The following is a 15,789-nucleotide window of genomic DNA, read 5'->3' as shown; positions in this document are numbered from 1 at the left end:
AACAAAAATGTGGGAGACAAGAAATATTATGTGAGCTCAAACACTATGCTTCTGCGTATTATTTGTAGATTGTTTAAATTTTTTAGTCTTAGTAAAAATACTAACACACTCAAACCGACAAGCTATAGTTAATTTTATGTGAACTATCTGATTTTGTTTCTAAATATAACCTGCCAAGACACGAATTCCGGAATGACTCCTTGAAAAGCCCGATTTTCCCCGGATTTTCAGGTGTAAGAATAGCCGCCCGAGTTCTACTCCCCCATTTTTCAAAAATAGGAAACGCGAAAATAAAGGCCCTCAACACACCCTATTGAGATCGCGCCAAGTAACTTTGCGCCGGTTTGCGAGAGTGGAGGAAAAGAACATGAATATATATGGACAAAAGTTATAAATCATCAGCAGTGATGCGCAAAGCCTGTTTCAATATTGTTATCACTTCGGCAGCGTCACCGAAGCATGACGATACTGTTATCTACTGTTTGTTTGTTTTATTAACTGTTTTTACCATTGGCCCGTGGCAGCGCTATATATACTTCCACGCCTACCCGGATCAAAGCGTTCTTACCCTGGTAGCCTGCCTGCCTGTTTGTTCTTCGCGGTTCTGTCCTACCGCGAGATGACAAAGTGACAACAAATATTAAGATAGTTTTTAATCTGGGGGGAGGAATATATATAAAAAAATGAAGATAAAAAGCAATGACGACAATAATCCCTGGAGAAGGAGAACAAGAGGGACAAATGTCACAAATGCAAATGTCAAAAGAAGAAAAATGTGGAGAATAACATAAAGGACGATTTCCACAAGAAAAAAGTTTTGCGCAACGTTTATGAACTGCGCAAAATATAATTGTTGAAAGATTTCGTTGTCAGACAAAAAAATCCTTCATGCGCTTGAAGCACGTCAGTTTCTTTGAAATAACAATGGTCTATTACGTACACTCCCTCGCGGATTGCTGTTATGAAAACTGTATTTTCTAAGCTGGCCCTTTCGATGTCTGGCTCTACGATTCTACTTTAATCAATCGGCTGTTTGCGCGATTAAGCAATGTATATTTTAATCCGGTGCCGGTAATGTTTTCACTTGCTTGATTTTATCAGGCATTTTCCCCCACAATCTCACCAGAATTCGCCAGATGACATGGTGTACTAACTGGCATGCAAACCTTTCCTAAATGCCACCAAATGAAAAAAAAAAAAGTTTTTGGTCATACTTTTATTCTTTGGCAACACAGAACTATATTCTGTTTTACCTCTTGTTCCCCTTTTCCGGGGATTATTATCGTCATTGTTGTCCAGCTCGCTTGCACCTTTGCACTTAATTGCATTATAATTTCGTTTTCAATAATCTTTTTTTTTTCATATTTCTGCCAGACAGCGAAGGATTGGAACGATCTGTCCACCAACGCCGTGCTCCACTCCAACCCCGCCCCTTTCAAGGGATTCATCAAAGAAATGTTTTGATGTTTCGTACTAACCTCATGTAATACCCCTTATTTGGGGCATTTGAGGTTTAATAAATAAACAAAATAAATAAAAATTAAAAACACAATAAATTTTATGCCAACGCTATGATGGTTCACAATAGCACCGCGGTACACCCTAAGCAGTAAGAACTCGAATGGGATGGAACCGGAGACAGCGGAATGCAAGCCTGGTGCGATAGCCGCTGCGCCACACCTCTTTTGTTTTCTTTATTGTGAGAAAAACACACATCAGGACTGAAAGATACACCACGTGCCCACGCTTAGGGCCGTTTTCAGTGTTAAAACTCCTTCATGTCTATTAAAGCATCTAACGGACCGATCCACTCGGGTGAGGTCTGACTACGTTCCAATACATTGTGGATCTGTAGCACAAGTTCTACTAAAATAAGTATGCCAAGTTAGGGCGTACTTCAACACGCCATACAGCAATAAGTGATATTCACAGTCTATACAAGCCTAAGGCCATAAACAAATCGTATGAAACATTTACACCCGTTTCTACAGGGAGAAAGCGGATGGCGCAATGATCAATGCACACGTATTTTTTGAGCGTGTGCTGTAAAACATCCTTCAAAATATAGCATCCCAACAATGCAAGAACGCGTGTTCAATTGTTTGTGGCAGCCGGCACAGCAGGCAATGTGCGTTGTTCAGGCTTATGTCGCGGCTGGTTTCTTGTCAGGCTTCTTTTAAACCTCTAAAGATTAATGATCTGGTGATGTCTTGGAGGTTCCTTGCGGTTTTTTTGGCGTCTCGTAGGAAGACTAAAAGCTCGACCGTGTTTGGGCTATAGCAGGGTTGGTAGATGGAAAAGTGACTCCGACACAAAACTGGTATTCAAATTTCACCAGATTTGACGAAATTGTCTTCAAAACTTTTACTTACAATTCTTATCCAGAGCAAAATTTTGGGAGAAAAAAAAGTAAATTAATTCAGTCAGGTTTAGGTACATATACACATTTCTCAAAGTGCTCGATGTGACCAAGTCACTGTGAAACAAATCGGACCAGTGGACTGTGGATATCACAAAGGAAAAAAAAACCCAAGACTAAAGACAAACACGACAGATCCATGGAAATGTCTGGCCTATAATCTCAGATTTTCAATGTCTCACCTATCAAACTACACATACACCTTTTAGTGTATATGTCGCTTTCATCCGCGCTCTCGGACATTTTGTAATTCTTAATATTCACCATCTCGTTTGCTACCTTACTTTCAGTTCATTAATGCTTTAATGCACGTTGCAATGTCTTCTGAGAAGAAGAAAAATATTTTGCGCAACGCTTACGAACTGCGCAAAATATAATTGTTGAAATTTTCGTTGTCTGACAAAAATCCTTCATGCGCTTGGAACACGTCAGTTTCTATGAAATAACAATGGTCCATTATGTACACTTCTCCGCTGATTGCTGTTATGAAAACTGTATATTCTGATCTGGCCCTTTCGATGTCTGGCTCTACGGTTCTGCTTTAATCAATCGGCTGTTTGCGCGATTAAGCAATGCCTATTTTAGTCTGGCGCCGGTAGTGGTCTCAGTTGCTTGATTCCATCACGCATTTTCTCCCACATTTTACCAGATTTCGCCAGATGACATGGTCTACTAACTGGGAAGCGAACGTTTACATAGTGCCATCAAAAAAAAATTTGGTCATACTTTTGTGCTTTGGCAAAACTGTGCAATGGTCTTTTGCAGATTCAGAATAAGAGTACAAGCCTCCCTCCAACAATACCCTCTGCTTGCTACGATTGCTGGCTTCTTTTTCTCCAACGTGCCCGCTGCTAATTTGGAAAGTGTAGAGGGCTTTGTGGGAGGAAGTTCACCTGCGAGTCACAAACTGCTGCAGACTCTAGTAGTCTCGCGAGCGTCGCCTTTCCAAGCTATAAATCCATGTTGTCAATTTGGTTTAAACAGCCTTTCCGCCTCCATCACCTCTCGCGGCATCAATGTACACCACTCACCAGACTTTTACGGAACACGCGAACTGCGGTTTATACCATGGTAGTGGTATTCCGGTTGCAGCTGAGCTACGGTTGCGTGACGTAGCTGACGTGGCCCTAAAGAAACCATCCCGAATTCACAAAGATTGTGAATGGCACGGACAAGAAGGAGGAGATGAACGCAGCGCTGTGCTGTGTTCATATCCTCTGTTCCCATATTCTTCACGATCTCGTTTTAATAATCGTCTACCAGCTGGTCCAATAATCAGCACTTGTCAACAAACTATGCTACAATTAATTGCTATACATTTACACTGTGCTTATAGTTAAATCCTACACTCGTTTATTAGTGATAAAAAACAACTAGGGTGCAAGATAGCTAGTACATTCTAAACAAGATTAATTTATTCAAGACTTATTTTCTAAATGATGACACAAACGCAGAGAAGTTTCAAACACAGCTGAGATTTAGTGGACCGAAAAATTCATACGCGTCCCAAAGAGGAAACGTGGGGGAACACTCAAAGGCACTCTTTACAATTCATCGTTTCCTTGCCACAACTTTAAAAAGGTAGTTGCTTCGTCGAGCTTATAGCATTATACTGTTCACAACCCCTAACAAACCCAAGGACAATGAACGCAAAGGAGCAATCAACTAATGTCTGGGTAAATTTGATTGAACAAACAACAAAGAACGCCCTTGATATTTCCACCAAGGAAATAAAAAATATCATGCGCAACATCATGATTCCAAAAACAGATGGATATCACGTAGGTTTCCAAAATAACTGTATGCAAAGAATCAATTTCAGAACAAAAGGAAGGCATTCAACAGTTTTCTAGGTTTCCTCATTGTTATTGATTTTTTCAGTATATACACTTATGGGTATTTTCTTTAGTCAAAGCTATTTCACTAATGTTCCATAAGGGCACACAGTTATTACATGAGATCATTCGTTTTAGCACAGCTGAATACAGATCGTTAATGCAGGTGTTCGTCCTAAACGTTTAATAAAAATAAGAATCGGCACTTGTAAATGTGAAAATTTATAAAATAATTGAGTGCCGTTTATAGTTTTTCACTGAAATAGCTTTGAAGAAAAGATATTACCACAGGTTTAAAATGAAAGAATCAATTACAATAATAAAGCATGGAAATGTGTTTGAAAGCATGGAAATGCGTTTTGTTCTTGGAAGCTTGAGGTTGTCAATGATTATTTTTTATTCCGTAGGTTATAGGCTCAAGGCCTGTTTTTGTTTTTAAAGCAGTATTTTTTATCATGTTTCCACAGGGGTTAGTAGGTTCCTTCTTTTTATCCTCTGCCCCAGGGCATGTTAGGGGTTGTCTCGAGTTGTGGACAGTACAAGATAAAATGACCGCGCGATGACAAAAAAATCCTGGTGGTCGTGCCTCGACGAAAGAAGGTGAACTAGCAGCAACAGATCGTATGAGGACTAGCGTGCCGTGGCCGCTGCTATGCGATCCAGCTTGTTGTTTCTCCGTGTTGAGCAGTACTCGAATCAGGTTCACATTTACGTGTTTCTAATTACTACACATTCTTGTCGCTGCATTCATTATATTGGCCAGTGTTCTTTGTGCCTGTCAAATAATATTGTCAAATGCCTCAACAGGCTCACATAATGGTAACTATAAACAAGCGCACAGGCAGCATATGTACAGCAACGGTGTGCAGTTCTCCACCAAGATCACACTGTGACAGATATCCCGCCACTAAAATCTCGTCTGCGTTCCCTCATTGCTAGTTAAATTTCTTATGTCGCAAAGTGCAATTAAAATCTTTTGGTTGTCCGTTGGTCATTTCAGCCTCTATCGACTACGACAAGTAGAAGGCTGTAGGGTCCGTGAACAAATTCAATTTGTGAAATGGCTGTGATCAGAAGTGTACTTGTGGAAGGAGATTTTTAAAGTTTTTCAGTCTCTTCTTTTGTTTGTCGCCAAGTTAGGAGATCCGTTTCTAGCGTTTCTTCGAAAGTCAATCTTCAAGACAATGTCAAAACTGTTACAAGTTCAAGCAAGCGAAATTCACAAAATGAGGTAACTGTTTCCTCATTTGTTAACAAAAACACTTAACGTTTATTCACGTTTCATTTGAGGACACTGCCATGACAGAATATATAAGCAACTGCTGCTGAAATTCAAGTGGCTTGGGGTTTTTAAAAGTTTACACATTTAGGCATTTTTTCAGTTATTTTCTTCATCATGAATATATTCTTGGACCACAACATTACTTAAACAGAAGATGGAGTGGTTCTCGAAAAGGACGAGTTAGAGGCGAATTTTATAGTATTATTATCTCGTGAACTTGAATACCACATTCGGTTTGCTTGAAGATGTAACTAAAGGCGAAAAAACACTGAACTCCGTCCAGTCGTTACGTCTTAGTAGGATCTTTCGGCCGCCATCCGTGTGTCGCTCGTGTGGGCACCGCGTGCAATTCCAAGCTTGCCAGGTACATTCCTTCGCACTGACCCCAGTCGTGACGTCGTGTTCTGACCTCTTTAAATTTAACAAAAGTGCGCGTGCATAGTTTTGAGATACGCAAGAGCGGAGACTCCAAAAACTCTTAATATGACGGCAGCCACTGTGCGCCATAATGAAAAATAAACTCGACATTCTTGATTCGGAATGTGGAATAAAGGCGATTTTAGTGTTTTTCCTCAAATAAAGAACCGCTTTAGTTTTCCTTTAATAGCAAACTGCACCGTTGTAGAGGAACTTACATTGCCCCAGGCTTCCATTGTTATTGACTGTGCAATGACAGTGCAGCCAACAACTTCCAATCCTAAAGTGAAGTAGCGACATCTGGTGTCGGAGATTTAACTCTATGAAAAGTGTTGAATAGTGAGAAATAGTCATGTTCCAAGCCCAAGGAGCAGTGTCTGGCTTTCGCTGGCATAATGCTCTTTCTGTAGTAGCCCCTCATGGGGGGGGGGGGGGGGGGGGTTGAACGGGCTGGCGGTGATTTATTTTGTAAGGCTATAGTTGGCATCACTTCTGGGCTGGCATGCCATTTCTGTATCATCCAAGAAAAGCTGTTTGCCTCCAGTAATGTTATAGGTTCACGGTGGTAAGAGGAGCAGAAGTATTGCATTATAACTTTCTATTTGAGGAAAAAAATCTTATTTTAAGGCAGCAACCATCGCACATTGTACTGGTTGGGCAGTTCAAATGTTTTTGTTCAGGTGCCGTACTTTCCGAATTTCAAATGCTCTTAAAAGACTCCTTGATGTTTTTGAAACAAGATTCCATTTTCTAGTTAACTTACCTATCGAGATTCGCAGGCACATTCCATTGTTACGTGCACATTATACTTTTTCATGCGGTCATATTAAAGTGTTTTAAGGGCGGCAATATTTTTTTTCCTGCTTTCGTAGCCCGGTAAAAACGCTTGTTCTGAGCCGGTGACATCATAATATGCTATTACCATATATTCACCCTGCTTTGTTTTGCCTTGGTCTAATGTGGGTCATGTGGGAATTTTTGTGATAACATTTTGGCGGTCATTGTGTTCAGGCTTAGGCGAGACGGAACTTGAGTAAGTCACGCCACGTTACCCTGTGCCTTTTTAGGCTTAGTTCGTACGATTTTTGAATCAGCCGAAGTCCTATATAGGACTTCGGCTGATTCAAAAATCATACGAACTATGCCTCAAAAGGCACAGGGTAACGTGGCGTTTGGCTCAATAAACAGCTAAGCTTTTAAAAAAAATGTGTGCTATTCCCGCAGAATGTGATAGCTGTTCAATAAAAAAAAAAATTGAGATCTAATTTATGTCGTGCATGCATGAGTAGGCCGGGACAACACGAGGACACATTAGACTGGAATTTCACCAAAAGAAAAATTGAACGGGTTTTCGTCTTACCGGGGCTCTGAGCTGGACACTTGGCGAAAACGCCCGCGATGAATTCGGCGGCGGTGATTAGCCGGTGCCGGGCTTGACCTTGACTCCGCGCAATCAGAGCGGTCGAATCCTTCGTCGACTTTTTCGCCAAATGTCCAGATTAGGGACCCGGGGGATGCCAGGATACACCCTGTCTCTGTCATGATTTGCGATACAGGGGAAAAAAGGAGAAAAATAACAGATTTTTGGCGGTGCGAAGAGAATATGGAGGAGTCGCCAGTAGCGTTCGAAGCAAGCGGACGAGCCGGTAGCGTTGGCTACTATTTTCTCGGGTTGTCAAGCTCGGGTCGGCTGTGTCCCGTTCCTGAATTCCTCGATTCCACCAGGTCTGAACCGGTCGGCTAAGTCCCGTCCTTGAAATCGACTCCGCCCGGCTTGGATCACCGCGCTCGGCATCGACGCCTTGGTCCGAAGGGTACCAGCGGGCCGGTCATTATGCTCCCACGATCCGATTACCGACGATCCACCCGCTACATGCCATCGTGACTATGCAGAGTGACGACTATTTTTGTTGACCGTGTATATCTTTATTTCCAAAAGCAAGATTAATTTCATTCATACGAAGCTTTTGTTCCCCCCTGTCGTTTCTGCTCTTCTTTTTACAGTAAAGTACGTTTTGAGTTCTCACACTGGCTCCGTTTCCTATAATTCTCTGTCACCGTCCCGAACAAAACCGACAGTAACATAAAAGTTACTCATTTATAAGTGGAACATTGTTCCCCAGATAGGTTAATCATTTATAAGTGGAACATTGTTCCCATAAAACCTATCGTTTTTAAGTGGAACATTGGTCGATTCCGAATGTCATAACAATATGCGGAACAGTGCTCCGTGTATGTTTCGGCGTATCTGGAACGACGTTCTACTGATATTTGGGGAACATTTTGCCAAAAGGATCCGCTTAAGAAGCGGATCTTACGTGGAACCGTATTAAGAGTGTAAGAACCACTGACCAGCACATTTGGTGCGCCTTGCAACTGTTTATTTCCAAACGTGTATACTTGAAATCGAGCACGCGGATGCAGTTTCGCGAAATGTTTTGTCCCTTTTTCGCTACTTTGTAGTGAAAATGTTTTAAAAATTGAACAAGAACGGCTGCCGCGTATTTCTTACGTCTTATATCGTATGTTCGTGGTCGGCGCATTGCATTGCGAGCTTGCAACCTATCGTATTCTCCCATATATTTCGTTCAAATTATTGCTTATCGCGATTAACCTACTTGTCGCCAGGGTTTTTATGGCGTTTTCAGCGTTTTCACTTTCAGCAGGCGGCTTTTGAAAAAAATGTAGAGACCATCCAGTTCACGTGAAAATGGAGGACCAGCGAAGCTGTTATCTTTACGACAACATTAAGACGACTATATGACATTTATACGATTTACATATTATTGCAATGAAGACACGTACACGACTTCGTTGTTTAATTGGCGTTATTTAATTCTTAGTGACTAAAGCGTTTATTGACTTATGGTCACTATGAAAAACCGCCTTTGGCTGTATTTTGACTTCGGATACGTTCTTGCTAAACGTGAGGTGGATCGACGTTCTGTTGTTCGTCGTGGCTGTACGTATACGCAATGGTATACAACTATTTTATGTTTTACTGCGATTTTGGTTCTTTTTCAGCAATGCTGATAAAGAGCCAAAGTCTCTTTATCAACATCGCCCAAGCGAAAAACAAGAGGGTTAGATGGGCACGTTCTGCCCTCAGCCTCCTTAACTTGCACTCGTAGCTGAGATAAGTCGGTGACCGTGGATCGGAACAAGGGATAAGTACCTGGTCATCTAAGAATTTCAAGGAAGGCTGAACCACGGGGGTCGCCCCCTTTTTTATTTATACTTCCCTTGACCAATCGGAACGAAGGAACGCCGTTCAAAAGGGAGTCTTTTGGTAACACCATGGAGACATTATTTTCCAGATCATAGCACGTAACAGCTTCATGTAAATACCCTTGATTTCTGGTGATCCCATTAAAGGCATTCCCGTGATTGCGGACAGCAAGAACCTAAGTCCAATCAAGCATTTCGCGCATCCTCTATTAAGCAGAGGATGCGCAAAATGTTTGATTTTGTAACAATATACGGCGTTGAATGGGAGCTATCTTAGGACTGAGCATGTGCGAGGTAGTCTTTAGGCCTTCATTGATGATAACTTCAATCGGTAGAAAGCTCCAAGTTCTTTGAATAAAAACAATACTTCCCGATCTTTCTTCTTTTTTTTTCTTTTTTTTTTGCAGGCGTTGCGGAGGGTTTAGATAGGTTAGAGCTGGCTTCCACGTCTGCAGAACAGATGTGCCGTAATTCCCACCGGCAAGCGACGATTCGCCCTATGCTATCAGAAAGACTGCATTCCGATGTAGGTATAGAAAGACACTGCGTTTCACGAAGAAAACTGTTTCGTTCCTTCAAAATAATTAAGATTCTGATATCGAGTAGGGCAAAATAAAGGCGCAAGCGAAATGGAGTTGTCGTCGCCGATGTTCCTTTACTCTGCACCCACAGTGTAGCGTCGCCTGTTTGCCGCTGCAGGAATCAAGATTTGAACTAGTACAGAGATGAACCTAAACAAGAGATATGTGCAAACGTGAGGTTAGATAAAACAGACATAACAATCCCGTTTAGTAAAAGGCCCTGCAAGCATATTTAAGCATCTACCTTTTTTGCGGTTGCTACGTCTCTTGGAGTACGGGCAAGCCAGCGGTCACGGAGAGAGTAAGTAAATAGCAGTGCGTAATATTATACCGGACGGCGTGGCAAACTCCTCCACCGACGAGGGCGACCCACGTTGCCGAAAGCGCGCAATATGTGACGTCTTTGGTCCTGGGCTTACTACTGGTCAGGGCCGCTAAAAGCTTCTTTTTAGTCGAAATACAAAATATAAGTGCCGTGGACCGTTTCAATTATTTATAAAAGTAGATTTTCTTCAGTATTTTGGATTAGAAAACAAACAAATGCACTGTATATAGTACGGAAACAAGAAAGGACCCGTCGACATAGCCGCCACCAAGCGGTGGAAAAGGCGGCGCATACTACGAAGGTGTAGTGGGATCAGGCCCCGACGAACGGCGAGCGTATAAAGGTCCCGGATGTACGCGGCGGCGCTGCGGTCGTATGGACTGGAAGATACGACAGGTTCCGAGCGCTCCGAGGGCCTTCGGCGAGCAGCTTTGCCTTGCGGTTTGGCCCCTTGGCTGTATGGCCGCGCGAAGTGGCTCCCGTTCTGAACTGATCGTTACCCCGTGTTTGCTGTCGTTTGTGGTCAATGAAGTGTCATGCCGAATTGGTGTTTAATCGCGAAGCAAATGCAATGTCAGGCGCCCTGGCTGCCCTCTTCATACAGCCTACCCAGCACATGCTTAGTGGCGCCCTCTCGAGCCGTCGGCACGGAGTGCGACAGCCGTAAGCGCTCGCTGAGCTCACTATAGGTTACAGCCACTCTGGCGACCAAGGACGTCATGAAGGAGGTTATTTTTTGCTTGTTTATGTAATTTTAATTTGCTTATAACTTTAAAAAAAAGCGAAATTCGAGAAAAGAAGAGTTTCATTACGTTACTACGTTCAGTGCGCTCAGGTTTGGTGCAAATTAAGAGCCAGTAAAAAACTCCTTGCAGGGCCCCTTTAAGTGGAGTTGAGAGTAAAGAGACACGTTATATAAGAGGTTATTGGGTGCGAACTAAAACTCCACGAAAGTGTACACACGTACGGCGAGGACACGTCGTTTAAATTCTCGTCTTATAAACTTTTAATCAATATGTATACAAACAAGCTCCAACCAATGTTTTATTACGTCGTCTAAGGCTAATATTTTGAGTTCTCCATACCTGCGTTTAAACCTTCATTAGAATGTGTCTCGTACTTCTTTAAGAGGTGTTGTTCTTAAAACTTATTTACTGATGCAAAATCACGTGCTTGCATATTGCTGACACACAATTTGTGCCGGGTTGCGTTTGATCTCCTTTTTTATATAAAGGTTGTTCTAAAGTTTTACAGATAATAAGATCCGAATAGCAACAAAAATGCGTTCTATGGAGGCGAGGTATATCACCAGAAGCCAATATTATTGAGGATTAATTGTCACTGTAGGTTGAATCATAAAAGAGAATGGCTAATAAACGTTTTAATGAGCGAAAATAAACACCTGGTTCCAATTGGAAACTTGCTTAGCATCGTCTAAACCCCGACATGAGTCAATTGTATAAATACATACAGCACGTGGAAAGCGCGGAGATGCACTAAATTTACCACTCGTGCAACCGGCGCAAGGCTGTCGATGCGAAAGCACGGATGATACTTTGAATAAATACGACTATTATATTATCACTGAGGTCGCCCAGGTTAATGGGCGACCTCAGTGATAATATATCACTGAGGTTGCCCTCAGCGATATATTATGATATGATCAAGCACAGGCTCGTGGGCTTTTAGGGCGATAAGGCGCCCTAAAAGGCCACGAGCCTGTGCCAGAGTGGATAACCAATACTTGATGTGCTAACCAAAATGCGAAGGTTTCAATTTTCGCCATCAAAGAAATGTAGGTAATAATTGAACAAATAACTGAGGTTGGAAGAAGCACCTGTGTGTACTGCTTCCAATGCACCAATGTTAAAAAAGTAGGTAACTCCGAAGTGTTCCGGCCTAAGGGTTTTCGCATCGCTGGATTGAGTCCCGGTCGAAGCGGCCTCAATCTGACAGAGCATTATTGCGGGGCAGCCACTAAGTTACCGAGATTTCGGTTGCACGACCAAACGTTCCCAGGTGGCCGCTGGGGTGCGCCAGATGCCATTTCTTTGTTTCGCACAGAATACCCCGAAATTTGACATTGACGCCGTTCTGGCTCATGTCGCAACTGGGTTCTTGTATGGCTTCTTTAAAACCTCTATAGATTATGATTAGGTATGCTGCGTAATAGGTTTTTTACGGTTTCTTTGGTTTCTCGAAGAACGAGTAAAGCTTGGGTTTTAGGGCTATAGCAGCGTTGCCGGAGGGGAACGTGATCGTGACACAAAATTGGAATCCAAATTTCTCAAAATTTCTACGAACTCTTCTTCAAAACTCTTATTCAGAATTATTATTCAGAACAGTTATTTTAGTAAAGAAACGTATATAAGTTCAGTCCGTTTTAGGTATATATACACACTTCTAAACGTGCTCAACGACAAGAAGCTACGGTTAAACAAATCGGGCCCGTGGACTGTGGACGTCACAAAAACAAACACCCCAAGACTTCCGGAAAAAAATAAAACGACAAATACACTGAAATGATTAATTTTTTAGTCTCACGTTTTATATGTATCACTTTTGAAACCAGACATACACCTTTCAGTGTATGTGTCGTTTTTATCCGCACTCTCGGCGTTTTCGGATTGCCTAATATTCACCAGCTCGTTTGCGCCCTCACTTTCAGCCTGTTAATGCCACAATGCATGATGAAATGTCATCTGAAAGAAAGAAAAAGATTTTTCGTAACGTGTATGAACTGCGCAAAATAGCGTTGTCTAAATCTTTGGTTGTCAGACGAAAAATCCTTCATGCGCTTGAAACATGTAAGTCTCACCGAAAGGACAATGGTTCATTATGTATACTCCCTGGCAGATGGCTGTTATGAAAACTATATTTCCTGCTTTGGCCTCTCTAATGTGTGGCTCTATGGTTCTACTTCAATTGATCGGCTGCTTGCACAATTAAGTGAGGTCTACTTTAGTGCGGTGGCGATAGTGTTTTCAGTTGTTTTATGTCATCAGGCATTTTCCCCTAGACCTCACCTAGTTTTGCCAGGTGACATGGTCCACTAACCAGGACATAAATGTCTCCAGAATGCCACCTAATAAAAGAAAATATTTGTCAAAAATTTTAACATTTGGCAACGCTGGCTATGACGTAATGCAGGTTCAGAGTAAGAGTACAAGCCCCCTCCAACAAGACCCTCTGCTTCCTATGATTGGTGATTTCTTTTCTACAACGTTCCCTCTTGCTAAGTAGAAAAAGTGGCGGGCTTTGTGATAGGAATCTCGCCTGAGACTCACAAACTGCTACATACTGTAGTAGACTCGGCACTGTAACCTTTCGAAGGTCGAAATTCACGTTTGTCGAGCTGAAAGAAACAGCCTTTCGGCCTACGTCGTCTCTTGCAGCATCAGTGTACACCACTCACCAGAAGTTTACGGAGCACGCAAGCTGCGGTTTATATCATGGTAGCGGTATCCTGGTTGCAACAGAGCAACGGAGCAGTCGTAAGGTTGTTGGCCCGGACCTCGATGGGAACCCTGGGTGTGTCTACCGAAGGGGGGGGGGGGGGGGGACAGTGGAACGATGCTGGTTGCTGAAGGGCTGGCTGTAGGTGGCGAGGACTCAGGAGAGGGACGACCAGAGTGCTTAATGTTTGATTAAAAACAAAAAAGCTTCACTTCAACTTTCCCTGAGTACACGATACAGTCTAAAACTGGGAATAACTGGCCTCACGGGCTTACGATGGCGAGACACGAAGTCAAGTGTCCTAGCGCGCACGGTCAGGGCAACGGCTAAGTAGCCGGCGAACAAAGGCTGCCGCGTACGGCAGGTAACAAGGCAAACCGCGGGAACAGAACAGTCAGGGGCTCGCAAGCCCGCTCAAACTCGGTGCTCACACGCTTGGTCAGGGTTTAAGACACTGCGCTGGAACCAGCCCTGTCCAATAAGGCTTTGATTCGAAACCCCTTGGGTACAGGCCCCAACGCAGTCTCGACCAATCGCACCAGAGGTCATTGCTGTTGCCGAGGGGACAAGTAAGATCGGGCCCTGGGGATGAAAGTCTAAGCCCTGATATGTCTATGTTCCAAGGAAGATCAAGCGGTTCTCAATTTCGGCGAGAGTCGTCGAAACGTGCCTCACTAGAAAACATTCCTCACCACGGAGTGCGGGCAGGAGCCTCAACGCAAACGAAAGGCGCGCCCGTCACATTTGGGCGACCTGAAAGGCGTTTCGTGGAGAATCCCACGAAGCTGGGTCCGCGCCGGCGCGTATACTCCAGCTGCGCCCGGTGACTTTCAAGTCAAAGCCAGGAAACATTGGAACATGACCCGAAGTTGTGGACTAAGTCGCTCGAGCTCGAGGATCGGCCGAATTTACGAAATGTCGCGGCAGCCGCTGACAGCGGCGCTCCGGTGCCCCCAGCGCCCGCGTACATTTGTTCGCCCGGAGGCCCCCCGCCCCGGGTGAGAGGCCCTCCGGCAATGACCCGCCGCGAGAGAGGCACAGCTCCGCCTGTGGCGGAGAAGTACAACGCATTGGGATGATAAACACATTGTTTAAAATAATACGCCGTCTCGGCGGCGCGCAAAAATGCGACCACCTCTACAAACGGTTTCGTGATGTGGCTGACGTAGCACTGAACAAACCATTCCGAAGAGCCAGGTCAAAGAGCCGTTGTTCCACTTCCTCTTTTGGATAACGCTGCTATGAGAAAAGATACAGTTCGCCTGTTTCGTGTGTTTGTTGAGCACTGTGCTTAATTTACACATCGCTTCCAAGTCGTACCAGGGCAAAATGCTCATGACTCTAGGACCTCAGCTTCACTCGCACATAACGTGAAGCAAACTGTATACACCAACTCGAGGCTCAAACGTCGCGCCGCTGACATAGCGCCGCTGTCGGCACGGCAAGCGAAAACGCTTCACTTTGCGCCTTTCTCATTTCTGCGCACGCACGATGCCCATACATGATGGGGGAAAACGCGGACATTTATGTAAACAGCAAAGTGGCTGTCATTTTTGTTTTGTTTTTTAAGATTGTTTTGAAAGAAAGCACTTCTTTCAAGCTAAGAAAATGATCATATAATCCATTTTTATGGTCCGAGTTTGACCCTACAAATGCAATTTTAATCTCCTTCGAAACAAGCCATATTTCCCCCAAGTTCGCAATATTCAAGACGGAATCCTTATTCTCTTGCCTTTATCGATGGTGGTCCTGCAGCGCCATCACACGAGACATACACGAGAAAACATTTCAGCATTTGTGGTACAAACAGTTGTAAAAGACAAGGCATTCCCGTCATTATTGGACTTTCCAAAAAGTTAGTTTTTGCCCAGTTTCGTCCTGGTTTGAAGTTTTCGCATTTTATGTAATATAACCTTTTCTAATGGATATCTAGTTCGGAGGCAATAAACAGGATATGCTATTAATGCACGTTTTCTTACGAAAGATACTGTAAAAACCTCCGAGCTCATATTTTTTCGTCGTTGTGCCAATGAATAACATCCTAACTCTGTAATGATATTAGTGACACTCTCAAAACAGAGGTACCGTGTTAAGACGAAACGAGCTGCACGATGCATAATTCTCTCTAGTGCAACAATAGGGTGTTTCTGTGAAGGGTCCCAGATGGTTCAGGCGCACTCCAATACGGGTCGTACATAGTTAAGATAGGCAAGCTCCTTTGTGGTTTTAGGGAACTTCTTTTTTTT

The sequence above is a fragment of the Ixodes scapularis genome, unplaced genomic scaffold (assembly GCF_016920785.2).
Source record: "Ixodes scapularis isolate PalLabHiFi unplaced genomic scaffold, ASM1692078v2 PGA_scaffold13__105_contigs__length_92229423, whole genome shotgun sequence".
NCBI lineage: Eukaryota > Metazoa > Arthropoda > Arachnida > Ixodida > Ixodidae > Ixodes > Ixodes scapularis.
This window is presented reverse-complemented; position numbering follows the sequence as displayed.